Source organism: Herpailurus yagouaroundi, unplaced genomic scaffold, assembly GCF_014898765.1.
Source record: "Herpailurus yagouaroundi ecotype Mexico unplaced genomic scaffold, PumYag 165, whole genome shotgun sequence".
Taxonomy (NCBI): domain Eukaryota; kingdom Metazoa; phylum Chordata; class Mammalia; order Carnivora; family Felidae; genus Herpailurus; species Herpailurus yagouaroundi.
The window spans coordinates 23,227,697-23,247,603 of record NW_024412406.1 but is presented as its reverse complement, the minus strand read 5'-3'; positions in this window follow the sequence as shown (position 1 = coordinate 23,247,603).

Genomic DNA, 19,907 nt, shown 5'->3' with positions numbered 1-19,907 from the left:
TGCACTCTCTCAAAAATAAATTAAAAAAAATTTTTTTAGGGGCGCCTGGGTGGCGCAGCCGGTTAAGCGTCCGACTTCAGCCAGGTCACGATCTCGCGGTCCGTGAGTTCGAGCCCCACGTCAGGCTCTGGGCTGATGGCTCAGAGCCTGGAGCCTGTTTCCGATTCTGTGTCTCCCTCTCTCTCTGACCCTCCCCCATTCATGCTCTGTCTCTCTCTGTCCCAAAAATAAAAATAAACGTTGAGAAAAAAAAAATTTTTTTTTAATCTAATCCAAAGAAATAATGGAAAATGAAAGATCTATATACAAACATATTCATCACAATCTCTCTCTTTTTAATTTTAAAGTATGTTTAAAAATGCATAAAAGAAGTAAAATACCTTTTTAACAGGTATTAAATTTTGTTACATTATCTGATGATCTTTATTTTATTTTTGATTTTTTTATTTCAACAAATAAAATATTAGCTCTCCATGTTTACCTTTTCCTACCTCCCCAAAGGTACCACTATTCTAAGGTTGCTGACCGTCATGCTTCTAGGTATATTCACTTTCTTAATACATAATGTATTCAACAGTATTGGTTGGGAGTCTCCTGTTGCTGCTGGGACTTGTTCTAGATGTCTGAGAAACATCAGTGAACAAAGAGACAACAATCCCTGCTGTAAGGGAGCTTACTTTCTAGGTGGGGGGCAGGGTCAGGGGAGGAGACAGAAAATAACACACTTTAACAGAGATATTCTATAGTACTTTCGAAGGTAAGGGACAGAATCTATAGGAGAAACGGGATCTGGAGGTTTGCAGAGCTGGTTAGAGAAAAGAGTATGTTTAGACTGGGCTTAATTGGGAAGATGCCATTTGAGTGAAGACTTGAAGGAGGTAAGCTATGTAGCTATAAAGGGAAAGAGTGTTCCACACAGAGGGAATAGCCAGAGCAAAAGCCCATACCTGTGTGTTCAAGAGACAAGGGGCTCAGTGCAGCTGTGGTGTAGGGAGTGAGGGAGCCAGTAGTAAGTACATAAGCAAGGGAGACAGAGTCCGAATGCAAGAGGAGGCAGTGGATGGAAGGCTTTTAAGCCTTTGTAAGACACTTGTCTTCTATTCTTGGAGAAACAAAAGGCCATTCAAAGATTTTGAGCTGATATGATGTGATCTGGCCTACCTTTTATTTGTTTTTAATGTTTATTCATTTTTTTTAGAGAGAGAGAGATAAAGAGAGAGAGTGTAAGCAGGGGCTATGGGGCAGAGAGAGATGGAGACACAGAATCCAAAGCAGGCTCTGAGCTGTCAGCACAAAGCCCAATGCAGGGCTTGAACTCACAAACAGTGAGATCATGACCTGAGCTGAAGTCGGCTGCTTAAGTGACTAAGCCACCAAGGCACGCTTGGCCTGCACTTTAAAAAAATAAATCTGGTGTCTGTACTTACTGTGGAAAGACAGGGTGGAAACAAAGGTACCAGGTGGGAGGCAGACAAAGTCAACGAAGGGAGAGATGGAATGAGTTGGAACAAGATGGTAGCAGTAAAGGTGATGCGTGTGGTCAGACACTGGATGTATTTTGAAGACAGAGCCGATGAGATTTTCTACAAAAACTGAACATGGGCTGTTAATGAACAACTGAAAGAATGGACTTGTCATTAACTGAGATGGAAATGACCATAGGTCATTCATAGGTCATAGGATATACCTTGGGGAGAATATCAGGACATGTTAGGTTTGAGATGTCCCTCAGCCATCTGAAATGTCTGGTAGGATGGGAAACATACGAGTGTTGAATTCAGGAAAGATGACTGAGATGGAAATAGCCATTTGAGTGCCATCATCAGCCTACAGATGGTATTTAAAGCCAGGGACACAAAGCAAGAAAGAGAACCTGGGATTGGTGATGGCAGCACTCCAACCTCGAGAGGGCTGGGAGTCGAGGAGGAAAGACAAGACAATGGGGTGGCTTGGAAGCCAAGTGAAGAAAGTGCATCAGGGAGAAGAAATGATCACGTGAAGCTAATGAAGCCAGACATTAGATCTAGGGACAGGAGGTCACTGAGAGCCTTGAAAAGAGCTGTTTCAGTACCATAAGGAGAGTGGCAACCTGACTGGAGACAATGGGAGGAGACAATTGGCGATTTCTGTGGATTTTGCTTCAAGGGGGGAAGAGATAAATGACATGTTAGCCCCAAGGGATGGGGGGCGGGGAGTAAATAGATTTTTTTTTTTTAAACCATGGCAGTGGTCCTGGAGAGCAGGAAACAATGACGATGCAGAGGAGATTGGGGAGAATTACTGGAGCAGAGTCCCTGCGTAGGGAAAAGGGCTTGAGCCTCATGTACAAATGAGAGGGCTGGTTTTAGGCAAATCATGGTTATTTCATCTCTGGCATCAGTCAGTAGATTATCCATAAACAAGATACAGTATACTTAGGCTTTAAAGCTTTTCATACCATGAATTTTTTGTCACTTTCTTCTTGATCCTAACCTTAAGTTTTAGGGGTTCACCCTCCTTGACTCACTTGCCTGGCTTGTTCATTTCATACTTGCTGCACTGTACTGCCGTTACTATATACTCAGTACCTAAGTCTGTGCATTATTCCGTGGTGTAGATAAATTTTAACGTATTATCTACACCCTACTGAAGGGACAATTAGCTACTGTAAACAATGCAGCAACGTATAGGTTTCCTTCTACAACACGTAGGCAAGGATTTCTTTCAAGGAGAGGATTAAAATCACATTACAAAGCTATATATACGATATGCACAGCTCCAATGCTATTAAACATTGCCAAACTGCTACAAAAAGATGACCTGGAGAGTCATTATATACAGCAAAAAGTTATCAACTGTGTAAACTTTCCCAAAACAACACAATTAAATGATGTTTTATATAGTCACAGGTTACAATATCATGTAACCATTAGGATTACCAAGTTTTCTTAAAACAGCTAATCAGGATGTTTATTATATAACTCAGTATCTAAAAAGCAGAAGAGGAAATCATTTGTATTATTAAAAGGTTAATTTTTTAATGCGGCTTTGCATAGAAAAATGATTGAATGTAAATACTGTCAACATTTTAACAGTCATTACTTCTGAATGATGAGATATCGAGTAGCATTTTTTTCCTTATTTTTACCTTTCTATATATTCTACATTTTCTGCACAAACATACATTCCTTTATGTAGACTATTAGTATGGTTACTAAAAGAATTTCGCAATGAATATCAAAATCTTAAAAACAACAAAAAAAGTACAAGCTCAGGCTTATGATCAGGTAAGTTGCAGCGAACGTTCCTTTGGACAAGTTTCACCCACTTGCTTCCAGCACCTTAGGGCGCCCTACTTACTGTACCGTGTGAATGATCTAAGAATAAAAATGCAGTTTTCCCTTCCAGGATATAAACACCAGCTACAATTGTGCTACGGTTATGTCAACCACTGCTTCAACTATAGCTGTTCTTCACTCAGCTGTTTTTTCTTTTTGTCACCAGTGATTCCTCACCGGGGCCAAAAAATTCAGGTAGAACAAATTATGTCACTTCGTTTAGCACTTCGGCCCTTCATTAGACAATAGAAACTGGTGAAACTGTAGCAGAATCAAGCGGACTGTGTGAAAATCCTGGGTGCTGATGCTCTTTCATTTGACCTTATAAGGGCTCTTTCTTCTTCAGAATCAAAGTCATGGGGTTTTCATTCTGTTCTCAACAACAGAATAACACCGAAGTATGAAATGATACCAGGGAGGAGGTACATTTCAGCCGTTTCAATCTCTCTGTTGTAAAGTATTCTTTTAGTTTTTTATGGAAATGTCATACAAACTTACCATCTACAAAGAAAGAAAAAGAAAAAAGAAAAAACAAATAGTACTACTTGTATCTCACTTCTATTTTTGATACATAGAATTTAAACTATTTTTAAAATCCTCTTCAGTTTGTCTGGCAATGCTATCTCTTCACCTTTATTTCCCAGCTTCTGTGAGATAATAAAAAGAAACCTCCCTATTTTTATAGAAACATTTACATACAATCTTGAAGTGAACAAACGGCCACAAAGTCTATTTCCATTAGTGCAAGAAACAAAGAAGGGCTTTCAACCTAGAAATGTCAGGCACCATTACTTTCTGTATGGTATGAAAATGCTACATCTGTTGATGTCAAAGATAGCAATATGTCTATCTACATATGAACGCTGATGATCGTGGTATGCTTTAACAGACTCCTGGCAAGCCACAAATAGTAATTGTTTTCATAAATGGCCAGCATAAAAGCCAGTACAATATGGACTTTTTGCAACAAAAATCACCTAAACTGACTTTGAAAAATTTACCAGTGAGCTTGCCTTTATCATTACAATATTGTGCAAAGAGCCAGTGATAAGTGGAGATGACCTTATTTCAGTAATAGCAAATTGCATCATTATGGGTTTCATTGCAGGCATGTGTGTGTGTGTGTGTGTGTGTGTGTGTGTGTGTGTCTGATGTAATATATATTTTATGTTTCCACATCACAACAGATATATGTAGCACAATAAAAATGCCCAGATACAAGTCTAAATCCTTCTTGGTTATCATAGCAGGAATTCTCTGTATAAAGATAAAACTATATAGAATGAGAATTAGCAGTCCAAAAATGCACAATAAAAAATGTAAAGGTCGTATTTTAAGCTGCCTTCCATACAGCCTGTTCATTTGTAATTTCAGCTTCTGTCTAAAATGCCTACTTACATACACATCATATTAACTTTAAATTATCATTAATATACACAAGTCGGCAATTTAAGTATGGAACAATTTAAGTATGGAAGTTGACCTGAGAAGATAATCTTACTTTTGACTTTTTCAAGATTTCTAAATCAGCATGAAAAAATGAGGAAAAATGAGTATAAAAACACTAAATGAGCATCGTCTCATTATCTCAAAGATCTAGATTGTAGGCCTTGGTCATTTCTAATCTCAGCCAAAAAAGATAATGCCAGCTCCAGCTACCTGAAACCATGTGTATTGAATTGGACTCAAGGACAGCTGAAACCAAGAACAAGTTCAAGATTCTCACTCTGCTTTTCTTCTCCCCTGCAATTCGTTATCTCCTCTGCAGTCCTACCTTCCATACAGAATACACGGCCTCCTACAACTCCTGGCCTCCAAGAGGGACTACTACTTTTTGTTAACTCAAATTTAAAACAAAAATGGGAGGAGACTCTGATTTGGGTTACTTTGGGTCGTATGTGCCTATTCCTAAAACAATGTCTGCAGTCTGGAATTAGGTACCAAGACTGTGCCAGTTTGCAACAACTACCTACACTTCACCCAGTCCCCATCGCCAGAAGAAAAGATTTTGCTAAAAAAAAGAAAATGGTGGCATCCACTACATCTCGTGGCAAAGGCAGGGGGTTGGGGGAGGGAGGACATTTTCCTAACAAGGGGGTGAGTGCTTTTACCAGAGGCTAGGAGGGGTACTGACAAACCTTATAATATATTCCAATAGATAAATACATTCCTGCCAACTTCAGCTCATCAAAATAAATGTTCATACAATATGCTGAATTATATTTCCTTCCAATTAGTCAGGCTTTGAAAAAAGTAAGGAAATTGAAAAATATCTAAAATTCATGGAACACAAATTAGTCTTGCCTAGGCAACTCTTATAGGACTAGGTCTCATAGAGTCCAATTTAAACGGAGTCAGATCATAATTATCTGGTCTAGAAAAATATAAATCTCATATCTTCCCTGCTCCTTAATCTTATTGACTTCAATTTTCTTCTTTATCAATCTATTTCAACAAATCTCATTCTCACAGCTACCTTGAAAATGTAAAAATCATAGATGCATTAGCCACTTTATATGATGTTTCATAGACATTACTAATAAATGTGTCTATTTTGGAAAAAGCAAATCGTCTATGATTTCAGGGATGTTTACTCCCATTTGTTGAAAACACATCTGATGAATGTAATGGGCACCATGACCAAAAGTCATATCATAAAAAGATTGTTTATAACTGTGAAATCCATCCTCTTCAAATGGATTGTAGATTCTTCATTTTAAATATACTCTACACCCTGAAAATTCTTGCAACACAGTTATGACCAAAAAGTCAGTAAGTCTTATTGTTTGGAAGGTGAGGAAGAGAAAAGTAAGTGTCCAGAGAGAGAGAGAATGAGAGAGAAATATGGTGCCGATGGACACGTAGCTAAATTTGGCTCCTGTTTAAGAATTTGAACAGTCCTCAACCAGCTAGACTCAGAACTAGCAAGTGTTGGTTAAGTGCCTTCCTCAAACAAACAAAAGGAAAAACAAGAAAGCCACATTGTGCTCCAGAGCTGGTTTTTTGTTTGCTTACTGTATCAAGGGGGTTTTTTAAATCATTATTTTCAATAGCAAGAACTCATTTGTACACATCTCTGACCTTAGCTTTCTGACTTTCTCAGAGATGAGTATAGCTAGGAACATCTGTGAACACGCTGGGAGTGGGAATCTCACTTTCAACATCATGGGCCAACTTCCCTCCCATTACAATTGGATCTAAGGATCAAGGTCATATGGGAAACCCAGCAGGTGTGACTCTTCCTCTCTGATCAACTCCCTTTGTTTTTTCTATTTTTATGCTCTCTTGAACACTACATAATTAACTTCCCTAATGGTTATAAAACTGCTAGGTAAATAAATGTAATGAGCTCCTATCCATATTGACAGAGAAGAAATATGATGACTATCAGATTTGCTCCCAGGAAATACACCAATACTAACAGGTTATTGGTAAAAATATCAATCTACTGCATTGCAGATTCTAAGCCAGTTTTGACCACCCTTCTAGCCTTTCAAAGAAATGAAGACAGTGATGAAAGAGGAGCAAGCTGCCACAGACATTTCTGAGAAGCTCAGAGACATTGTTTACACCATGTAAAGATGGTAACACAATGTGACCATGGCCTCAACCCTTCGTGCTCTGCGGAAAGTGGAAGAAGGTGGATGAGATGAAAACAAATCCTTGGTTCGATCAGCAAGCATTTTTTGAATACCTGCTACATACTAGAACTGGTCCAGGCACTTTCAAGGAAATTGTTGCATAACCCTCCAACTGTCTTCCATGTCATTCAAAGTGAAGGCCAAAGTCCTTTTGGGGACCTAGAAGGGCCTCCAGGACTTTTTCTGCACTTCACTCCCCTCCAGCTACAATTGTGTCCTTTCTACTTGTTCAACACACTTTGCATGCTTCCTTTCTAGAATCCCGGCACACAGGGTTCCCTCTACTTGGAAAGCTCTTACTCCAGATATGTGCCTGGCTTGGCCCTCCCTCCCATCATTCCTCCCTTCCTCCCTCCCTCCCTTTCCTCCCTCCTTCCTTCCTTCCTTCCTTCCTTCCTTCCTTCCTTCCTTCCTTCCTTCCCTCCTTCTGGTCTTTTCCCAAATATAACCTCAGGGAGGTCTTTCCTGGCCACATTTCCAAAGTTGTAGAACTTCCTAATTCTTTTCTCCACTTTCTTTTCTTAGTTAGCACTTGTCATTTTCCTACATAGCATACATTTTACCTATTATGGTCTATCTCTATCATTAGACAACAAACTTTAGGCAGCTGGAGATTTTGGGTTGTTTTGTTCAATGCTTCTCCCAAAAGGGTGCTTTGCAATAGTAGCCACTCAATAAATATTTTTGAATTAATCAACTGATTAATAAATTTTGCTGCTTAACAGCTCTATGGGGTTGGTATTATTTCTTCATACCAATGAATAAAAAAGGCTCAGAGATTAATCTACCTAAGTTTCCAGAACACATAAATGGTAAAGCCCCTTGTTATCTCCAGACATGTGGCCTAGGACTGTTTCCTCTCTCCACAGCTCGCTGGAAAGTACAGCCCAAAGTCAAGATGGGGGAGGTGAAGACAGACGTTGGAAATGAACAACCGGCACCATCCATGTCCTAAGGAGGAGGCAGGCCCCGGAGCACACATCACGTGCTAAGATGGACAAGTAAGGCTCCTGTGCATAGATCCTATGCTTATCGGCAAGTGGCTGAAAATAGTTTGGGTTATAACCTCATCAATTAAGTATATTTTTAAAATTATAAATATGCCCTTCTCTAAATGATTAGCAAATATCTGTATACAGTCTAGCATTGCTCCCGTGGGAAAGAAAGTGCTTTGCCTCTCATCTGTGTTGTATAGCACGAACTCCACCACGGTTTGAAGCACATCCTTGCTTGAGTGACATCCGGTTGCATTAGATGCCTTGTGGTTGCAGGCACGTAACCCTTGTTTGTGTTTCACACCAACTGAACGGTTTCGTGCGGCAGGATGGGGAGAGAGAGAGCCAACGTGAAAAAAATATTAATCTTATACATGTGGCAGGTTTTTTAATGTAATATTGTTTTCTAGCTCCCACACAACAGATTCATGCAGACACTAATCAGGTTTTTAATCACACTCTTACTGTGCATCTAATACTTCACAGAGCAGCACTCTGCTCACACAGGGGGACCAATTTTTTTTGTAGTAAAGCAAGCTTATTTTCTTTAAGAGAACTGACTCTTCTAGTCCCTGAATATGTCTCCCTGGCATGTATTTTTCAGACCCTATGGGACAAGACTCTTTCGCTTGAAAGTGGCAGAAACCCAATCAAACTAGCTTGAGCAAGAGAGGAATTTATTAGCAGACACATAACAATAAAGAGACTAAAGTATAGGCAGGCCTGAGGCACGCCTGGAAAGAGAAGTGATACCCTCTGAGGCTCTCCGTCTCCTGTCCGAGCTTCTCTCTACACAGGATCTGTGGGACGCGCTGTTCTCTCCCAGCGGCCTCTTCCATGTTGTAAAAATAAAGCCACCAGCTGCTTCTGGACCTAATATCTCCCACCTTTGCCACCAACTAGGGGCTTATCTCTTCCCCTGTTTGTGTCTGCAAAACCTCCAGGGAAGGGTTCTGATGGGGCTAGTTTGGAAGCCCACACCTGGGCCTCAATCATCTGTGGCCAGATTGAGTCCATAGTCGAAATGACCACACCATTCAGACTCCGCAACTGGGAGCGTTTCCTAGAGGAAGGAGTGGTGCTGCTACCACAGCCTTCAGGAAGTGGGAGAGCAGGAGGGAAGCTTGCTGGGTGACGTGACCATTGACGCTGCCCATAAAGACCTACCTTTCCAAGCCCCATCATGTACCATGCACTCTCTCTCATTAAACTCTCCTTCTACATTTCCTACAGTCCACTAAGTTACATTTCCATTAAAGTACTCAAAAGGTTTTATCAGAGCCTAAGACACAGCCCATTGCCACTAATAAACTGAGTTACTGCAAAGCTTTTCAACAGCTGGTATTCAAATATGTCCATTTTACTTGAGCCCTTTAAGTCCATTTTTGCCAAGCCTCGGCACAGGTTAACTAGAATAAGGTATACCTGAGTCTAAGCTTCTTACCAAAACAATCTTTTTGTGTCATTATTTCACTGGGATGTTTATATATGTATACTCATTTACACTGTGTGCTTCCCTGTATACACAAAAACAGACTCAGCAGGTCTCCTGACACCTCCCAGGGCAAGAGACCACCAGCACCTTGGAGTCATGCACCCATTTCTCTGGTGTATCTACTGTGAACCGAGAGTCATCAGTGGAGACTTTAATAGTCATTTCATCTTTGGAACATCAAAAACGTGTAAAGATTGGCCCTTGCCTTAGCCTCATCTTCCTTTAATACTCATGTGGACAATATCTGATCCAGAAAAATTGAAAAGACATGCAAAATTGCATTAATTTTTCACCAGAAATGAATCACAACGTAAACTACATTCATATATACTTACACACACACACACAAACACAGCTACCTCTCTGTGCTTCACAATAACATTAAGAAATTTCAGATTCACTTGGAAGAAAATCACTGTTTCAAACAGAAGCTTTGAGAACATTTTTTCAGATTTAAAAAAAAAAGCCTATGAACATGTTCAGCTTCTGATAAAGTTAGAGTTGATTCTAGTCAATAACATGATTCACCTTATCCCAGTACCTGTGAGAAAAATCAGAGTCCAACAATAGCTACAGATTTATACAAGATGGTGTAACACAGCAACTGAAAAATTGCACTCGCTGTGCTACAAATGACTACTCTTCAGAATATAGTAACTTTCCAAATAATGGTTATAAAACAAAGCAAGGAAAATTCCATCCGTTAACCCATACCCAAAGAATGCATTCCATTTCCATCTCAAGCACAGAAATCCCTCTATTAGAAGGGGACAGACACAGCCATTGGTGAACCCATCACTATTCACTAGTATTCATGATTCGTCGTTCATTAACCTGTGGACATAACGCATTTGCTAGAAAGTCTGAAACTATGGGCTTTCAGTCAAAAAGAACCTGTGAGGAGATATTCAATGAGATAAAAACAAGGTAAAGGGCACAAGGAGAAGAAGAATTCAGAAAGAAAATCTAAACCATAGAGGAAAGGGTCATTGAAATTTGAATTACTATTCGGGGTTAAATTCACCATCAAATATTAGAAAATAGCTCAAATGCTTTAGGGAATATAATATTCCAGTGGACCAGAAAGAAAAGGAAAAAAAAATAAAATAAAAGACACTACAAATCTCTTCAGGTCAGAGGCAATGATTTATTCATCTTTTTATTCTCCACAATCCCTAACAGAAGAATAAACAAAACACATAGTAGGCTCACAATAATATTAAACAAATGAATGAATGAAATCATTTTTTAAAGCAGAGTGGCTTAAAGATTTTTGTAAAGCACACTATGCCAGCTGGAAGGTCTGTACACAGAGGGCTTTATGGTCAAGTAAGTTTGCCAGTGCTGTATAATATATCACTTACAAGATGCATAAGGCTCATGGGTAAAAACCCTAGAGGAAAACATAGGGAAATAGATCCTTGACATTTGAGTTGGTCATGATTTCTTGGATAAGACATCAAAGCACAGGCAATAAATGCTAAAGTAAACAAGTGACGCTATCTCAAAATAAAGAGCTTGTGCACAGCAAAGGAAATAGTCAATAAATTGAGAAAGCCACTTGTAGAATGTGAGAAAATATTTGCAAACTATATATCAAATGCGGGGTTAATATTCAAAATATATAAAGAACTCATGCAAATCAATCGCAAAAAAAGCAAATAACCCAATTTTAAAAGGGGCAAAAACCTTGAATAGACCTTTTTTTTCCAAATAAGACATAAAACTGGCTAACAGCTACATGAAAAAGTGCTCAACATCAGACATCATCAAGAATATGCAAATCAAGGGGTGCCTGGGTGACTCAGTTAGGCGTCCGACTCTTAGTTTCTGCTTATGTCATGATGTCACAACTCACGAGTTCAAGTCCTGCATTGGGCTCTTCGCTAACAGTGTGGAGCCTGCTTGGGATTCTCTCTTTCCGCCTCTCTATCTGCCCCTCCCCTACTCTCTCTCTCTCTCTCTCTTTCTCTCTCTCTTTAAATGAATAAACTTAAAAAAAAAGAATATGCAAATCAAAACCACAATGAGATATCATCTCACACTTGTCAAGATGCCTATTATCAAAAAGATAAGAGATAACAAATGCTGGTGAAGATATGGGGGAAAGAACTCTTCTACACAGTGGGAATATAAATCCATATGGCCATTATGGAAATCAGTATGGCAATTACTCAAAACATTAAAAATTGAACTATCATATGATCCAGCAGTCTCACTCATGGGTACATATCCAAAGAAATTGGAATCAGTATCTTGAAGAGATATCTGCACTTCCATCCATGTTCATTGCAGCACTATTCACTATAACCAAGATATGGAAACAACCTAAATGTCCTTTGGCAGATGAATGGATAAAGAAAATGTATACATGTATATGAACATTTGATAGAAACAGAGAATAGAATGATGGTTGTCAGAGGCTGGGGGGGAGGCAGAAATGGGTGATGTAGATTAAAGGATACATGTTTTTAGTTCTAAGAGGAAACAAGTTCTGAGGATCTGATGTGTGGCCTGGTAACTATCTTAATGGCACTGTATTCTAGAAAGTTGCTGAGAATAGATCTTAGCATTCTCACCAAAAAAAAAAAAATAAAAAAAAGTTAATTATGTGATTGGTGGATGTGTTAATTATATGACCTTGGTAATAGCCCACAATATATATGTATATCAAATCATCACATTATACATTTTCAATATATACAATTATACTTATCAATTATTCCTCAATAATGATTAAAAATAAAATAAATGCTTGGACAAATCCAGCAATAAAAAGAATGTTTAAGTTTTATTAATCCTATTTTTCTCAATTCAAATGATCTCAGAAAGTTTGTTTTGTTTCATGTTTGTTTTGTTTCATTTAACACTTATTGGTAGCCCAAGACTATTCCTCTGTTCTAAGGCACACAATTTGGGAACTACTGCCTTAAAAAGTCAGGGAAGGGAAATATAAGAAATGGGCAGAGAAAGTGACTTAGCTCCAAGAGATCAGAGATTATATCTGTTTGACTTAATGATTATATCTCCAGAGCCTAAGGGAATGGCCAGACACATAAAGTACTCAGTAAATATTTGATGAATGAATGGATGAATGGAGGAAGAAGCAGAAAAGGCTAGGATCCTTTGTTTAACCTCAGGAATCCTGCTTCTGTTAGCCAAGATAAGGGAGATAATAATTTGACAGGTTGAGGTTGAGACAATTGTGGGAAAATCATATGGAAATTTCCAGTTGGATGTATAGAATTCAAATCCAATTCAAGATCTGGGATGAAGCTAATATTTTAGCAGTCATCAATTTAAGATTAGGATAGATGGGGACAGCCAGAAGGAAAGAAAGGTGAATGAAAGAGTCCTGTCTAAAGAAAATTTTCCATTAGGTACTAAGAAGTGGTTAATTACACAGAAAGGGATCCATGCATTGTCTTCTCATATGTGTCCCTCTCCTAGCCTCCAGCTCCCTCTCTGCTTTTGACCTGTTTCTCTTAGCTCAGAAAATGGTCCACAACCTCCTGTCCCATGGTACAGAAACCTAAGAATCATCCTCACAAAGTCTCCCTCATCTGGCCCTCCAGAAATCTGCTTGACATTGAATGATTAGCACTATTATGTAGAATAAGTAATACGAATGACAAAATAATTCTATCTTTACATAGCACTCTGCAGCACATTTTCAAAGATACAATCTTATTTTAATTCTCACAACAACCCTGTAATTTACACCATTATCTCCCGAGAAGAACAATGAAGATAAGCAATGTTACTTGGATCACACACCAATAAGAACACGTAGGGATGGAAACAGGGGGATGGTTCATTGTCTCTTTCAGAATTAATCACAAGGTATCCAGTTAGCACTTGTATCATAGAAACCAAGAAATGAAAGAAATATCAAATCAAAGAAATGTAATCCTAACCACATCCTGGACCCCTGAAAATATCAAGAAACCAACCTGAAGATAAGGTAAATGAAGATGATTGTCTACCATAGTATGGCAGAACACTACCTTGATAAAGTTGTAGTAGCATCTTGAAGGGACAGGCAAAGTCAGGATATTTATGAGGTTTGGGAATCTAGTTTAAGACAGATCTTGCAGTGTGGGGACTTGAAAGAGATTAGGTAAAGTCATGCTATCATAGTTTAGGATTGGTGGACAAAGTAAGAAGAGGACATTGATGCAAAGTAGGGAAGTCTCGGGCAGTAAGCAGTTATTTAATGCTGTCTATTCAATAGTTGGACAATGTGATGTTCATTTAAACGGAGCTTTTCACAAAGTTCCTGGTGTGAGCGATAAAATTATTTTTTTATCTCCCTGGGGAAGAGTTTCTTAGACTAGTAAAGGCATGTTAACGGAAATGGTGAATAATAGTTAAGTTAGTGAATACAATCAACTAGTACAATCATGTTAATATAGATGGTCTTGGTTCTCAGCATCAAAACAGTATTGTTTTGATGAACAAATACTTTGGGGTGATCCAGACCTAGGTTTGGAAAACCACTTGCCACAAAGGAACTCTGTGGGCTCAGACAAGTTACTTAACCTCTTTGAATGCCACCACGCAATGTAATCCTCTAATTTAAGATGCTTTGTAGGAAAATGTAATCCATCAGAGCCTAGAAAAGGAAGAAAATAATGAAAACCAGGAGTATTTTTGGGATATAGGTGGAATACAGAAGTAGACTTCATTGCACACTTTGGTGAAGGAAGCATGATTTTAAAAAATCTTTATCAATAAGCTACAAGTTTATTCCTGGATATCCATGCCTTTAATTCTGTTCCCTTTGTGTACCATGTTTTGACGGAATGGATTGAGAAATAATCCTTTAACTAACACCAAAAGGAATGAAGGAAAGGGGCAGGCAATTCACCGCAATTGATTGATAAACAGTGTTTTACCCTGCTTAGCAAGATTAATATTTCAAATCAAATGTCGAAGCTAATGATAACAACAATAAAGACCACTTAATTTCTATTAGGGTACTGACCCTCTAAGCCACTGAAATGTCACCTAGCCTCCAGCATTAAAAAATATGCACTAACTCCTTCTCTTTTAAAATGTTAATTGAACTGAAACAAAAGTCCCTTATTCATAAGTACAGATACTCTTATTGCTTCGCATGTGGAAAATACATGGCAGGTTAAATATAAATGTCATGATGACCAAATGAAACATGAGAGGCTTAGAAATATAAAATGACCAACTTAATGAAAAGTGTACATGAAAATAAATGAGAAGACATTTCATTTTTTGAGTGACAAAAACACCCTCAAGAAAAGTCTAAGAAAGCTAGTTATTTCATCATTGAAATGGTAGCACTTGTCACACAGAAAAAAATTTGAACCAAAAAATCCTGTCAGTTTTGGGAGAGGAGAAAAAAACAATAAATAAAGCAGTTTTGCTCTGTGCGGCAGCTTATCACCAGATCTGAATCAGAAGGCAATTGCAAATAGGAACTTGAGAAAATAAAGCTCTACAGCATTGAGAAAGCCAACGGTTAGACAGAGAGTCACTGGATTGACTTTGGCAAAACTCACATACTTTGTCATGACCATAAGGCTATTAAAATGGAAACTGAAATTGGAATTGAAATAGTGCAGACCCCAAGAGCCAGAAAAACATTACAGGAACTAAGGAGCCAACCTTTTCCCTGGAGGAAGTAGAATTGAAAGTCACTGCCGTAATGAAACAATGAAAAGATTGATGTTTGGAAGTATGTTCAAGGACTTTTTTATTCTAAAAAAAAAAAAAAAAAAGAAAGAAAGAAAGAAACAAGAAGAAGAAGAAAAATGTTTTAAAGATTGTTTAGTAGTCTAAAAATATCAATTTACAGGAAAAAGATATTTCCTGGATAACCAAAAACGTTTTTCATGGCAATCAAGCGGTGATTAGGCAAAAGCAGTAAGAGGGGACCACATGAAATACCAATCTGAATAAGGTGTTTGAAAAAGTAAGTCGAGCAAAGTTTCAAGGGACTTGAGAGTACTAACTCACTTCCCACACACTGGGCTGCTCAAAAGATAATACAGTCATTTTCTACCCATGGAATTAGTCTTGTCCAGGTCTAGCCCCTATAGTAGCAGATTGCTGTCCAGCCATGTGATCTAATCCAAAAAAAAAAAAGAAAAAAAAAAACCTAAGTCCACCTGACAAAACAGCCCTACTGTCTGCTGTCACCTTGCTCTCCCATGCTCTTTGGCCTACAATTATTTCCCTGGTGTTCACTGCATGAATTCATTGACTTTATGGCTTTGGGGGGATATGTGAGATCATCTTACATACATGACTCCAGTCAAAGAGATGAATGTAGAAGCTGAAGAATATTGAAAATAAAGCCATTTATCTCAATGTGTAACTGCTCTTGTCAACAGAGCACAGACACCTGAGTATTTTATGTCTTTGCACAAAGTGCTCTATCCTTCTCTATCCTTCCCATGTCACTAGCCTCCCATTCTCTAGTAATCTCTCTTCCCCTCGATGACTATGTCACATTCTTTCCCCTCTCCTCAAATCCCTAACACAGAACATGCTTCGGAGCAGGTCTAGGTGTTTTCATTGACTGTGGTCAGGCTCTAATGCCATGAAAAAGATGAATCCAGACTTTTCTACCCAGGCAAATTTATGGAAGGCATTTTGACCACCCCTCTTATGTCATCAGACAACAGCAATGTTTCACGGTTTCCCCGGAGAAGAAAATTTGCAAGAATTCTACAACTGTTTTCCAGAAGGCATAGTCTTCACAGTGGTTTTTACAAATGTACCACTTTCCTGGGTCCACCTAGAAATGGTTTGAAGGTCCAACTCATCACAGCCTAACAGCAGGGAACACAATGACAGCCAAATAGAGATCTCAGACATCTCTGTAAATACGCTTGAAATCTCTGGCAACCTCTTAGGATATCATCATAATACATTTACTTCAACATAAGAATCATCTGAGAATTGGTTGTAGTAAACCAAATCCATAGTATCAAATTGTAGGGTCTCATATATTAGACAAATCTCCCAATCTTTAATTAGAGCAAAGTAAAGATTACTTAAAATTGTCATTTCTCTGGCAAGCTTTTTAAATTAAACACAGGTGCAAGAATGTAATATATATACATATACACACATTCATACATACATACATATATATGAAATCATAGCTATGCCAAGAGAAACTATTTTCTTGGCAATTGAACATAAAGAATTCATTCTGAAAATTATATCTGTAGAAAGTAAAATTGTGTCTGATATAGATAGTGTAAGTGAAATCTTGTGAATTGCTTTCTAAATTGTACACATAGAAAAATGCAGGGGACAGGCATAGGATTATTTCCTAGCAAGCTAAATGCACAAACATCAGGAATAAATGAGGATAGGAATAGAAATACAGTACGTAAATACACGCAATAAAGCCATACCAAAAAAAAAAAAAAATAGCTTTAGGTAAACCAAATTACATGGTTATAAAATCGAATTCTACTGTTAAGAAAAAGTTCTCTTCTAAACTGATAGCAATAAATTCAAGAAGCAAACAAACTCCTATGTGGAATTACCTAAAGCCAGATCTTTGAGAAACATAGGTGACCTAATTTTCAGTTAAAAAATATTTAGTATTTATTGACTAGTCCCAATTTCAGACACTTGGGAATGGGGGAAAAAAAGGATACTATTTGAAAGCGTAGGTTGCCAGTCCTCACATAGAAATACGTGTGCTTTTTTCACATAGAAATACTGAAAATCTCTGCATCAGAGGATGAAACTAGCCTTACTTATTTTCACCTTTATTTTTAATTTATTGCGAAGCTATTCTTCTCTTCCATATTGAGAAGAAATTTCTAGAAAAAAACCTACTAACAATGCTAGCAGATAAGAATGCCAAACATCTCGTCTTTAACATTGTTTATAATGCACAGTAGATCCATATACACTGGCCAACAATACTCAAGCCAATATTTTTTTAATGTTTATTTATTTTTGAGAAACAGAAAGACGGAGGGTGAGCTGGGGAGAGACAGAGAGAGAGGGAGACACAGAATCCGAAGCAGGTTCCGGGCTCTGAGCTGTTAGCACAGAGCCCGACGCGGGGCTCGAACTCACAAACCATGACCATGAGACCATGACTTGAACCGAAGTGAGACGCTTAACCAATGGAGCCACCCAGGAGCCCCTCAAGCCAATATTTTTTATAACAACATTTGAGAAACTGTAATGTAAGTCTCTAGGAGCTGGCGTGGTATTACAGACAACATTATAATGTACCTGTTATGACAATAGAGTCAATGTTTTCAATGCATTTGACAGGCCACAAAGCCTATCACATACCTTTTCCTTAGAAATGTTAGCAACTAGGAGCACCTGGGTGGCTCAGTCGGTTAAGCCTCTGACTTCAGCTCACATCATGATCTCATGGTTTGTGAGTTCAAGTCCCATATCGGGCTGTGCTGACAGCTCAGAGCCTAGAGCCTGCATCGGATTCTGTGTCTCCCTCTCTCTCTGCTTCTCCCCTGCACACACTCTCTCTCTCTCAAAAATAAACAAACATGAATAAAAAAATTTTTTAAGAAATGTTAGGAACTAATATGCACTAAGTGGTTTATTTACCCTGAGATTAAGGGAACTTCTCTGTTTTAATTGCGAGTTTTGTGATTTTATTTATTCTTTGGTATTCTCTCCATTAGCTCACAAGTTCAGAAATAGTATAATATTTATAAGCAGGAACAGCAAAGTCGGCACTGTAAAACCAATAGCCACTCACTCTGATACCTGAGAGAAGCAGGATATTAAATATAGAGCTGTCTGCATGACTATTGTTGCTAAAAGCCAGCAAACAGAAGAAAAAAAATAAACTCAGAAAACTTTCAATTGCTGTTCTCATCCACATCCACTAGGACGAAGTACATTAGGTAAATGAACCATCGTTTTTGTTTTGTTTTTTTTTTTTTCTCTGCCTCTGGAAATATCCTCCTGGGAACCAAAAGAGCAAGAGAGACCCATGGAGCAGCTGATGAGTCGTACGGCTCATAGCAAGTGCCACCGCACCCCAGATGGTGACTTCTCCAGAGTTCTAGGATCGGTTTTGCAGAGCAAGGAACCCATAGCAACAAATGAGAGCAACTTTAGAGAATGCAAAGGACCTAGAAGCTGAAATGCTGAGCTTCAGCCCTTCACTAACAGGATGCTGGGGCAATAGCCAATTCAGATGGAAGGCAATCTGCCCAACCAAAATGACAACAAACGCCTAACCAACACACATTAAGATCATTTTTGTAATAGACTGATAAGCACCCATGAGAGAATTAAATACCTTTGTGCGAAGCAGCAAAAGAATTCCTTCTGTAAGTGAACAGGGGTTAAAGAAATACTATCCCCAGCATTAGCAAGAGAAAAATAACACGTAACCAGATCAGATACAATAATGTATGAAAGTGTTTATTACAGTCACCTGGAACCTAGTACATAATTAGCAAATGTCGTTAACTCTCCACACCAAGATACAAGATACAACTGAAAGTTGACATGAGCCGAAGGACAGGTTTTCAGCCCTTCCTCATTTGTTATTATTGTTCTATCCATCTAAATCTTGCTTTAAAAAAAAAAACATGGAAAAATACAGGCTTCTGTCATAACTCACAGCTCAATCTGGATCCGATTAAAAACCTATTGCCAACGGGCGTCTGGGTGGCTCAGTTGGTTGAGCGTCCAACTCTTGATTTCAGCTCGAGTCATGATCTCTCAGTTCGTGGGATGGAGCCCCACATCAATCTCCTGCACTGACACCACGGAGACTACTTGGGATTCTCTCTCCCTCTCTCTCTGCCCCCTCCCCCACTTGCACTTTCTCTCCTAAAATAAATAAATAACCATTAAAGAAAAAAATATTGCTAAGTATGATGAAGTTCTAGAACATAAGCCAGCCCTTAGCAGGCACTACTAAAGATGAAACAAGCCAACAGACACTCTGTATCACCATGGGTGTAACATCATGATGGTTAATCATTTGCTCACCCACTCATTTATTCAACAGAATACATTTGTTGCATGCTCATGGCTGGCTGGCAGAAATGGAAAGGTAGGAACGTGGAACACATAATAAGATGAAGGATGTGAAAATCCTTTGGAAAGTGCAAGGTGCCATAGAAATGACAAAGATGATGATGACAAAGATGATGCAGTCATAGCCTATTGGAGACAAGACAACACAGTTTCTAAATAAAGGAAAATCCTGTCTGTCTATTAAGAATAGAAAAGGGATCACTTATTCTCATAACTTATTTAGATTTTCTAGTACAAAGATTCTGTAAAAAGTTAATTTTTCAGATTCAAGTCAGTTAACAGAGGATCATGGAGAATGTTTCATTTTGAGTGAGAAACAGGTAAAAAGAAAACATTTCTTGGCATAGAGAAGCACGAAGTAGCGTCACCTTATTTAAGAGTTTTATACATCATTCAGGAGAAGATTTCAGAGTGAAGT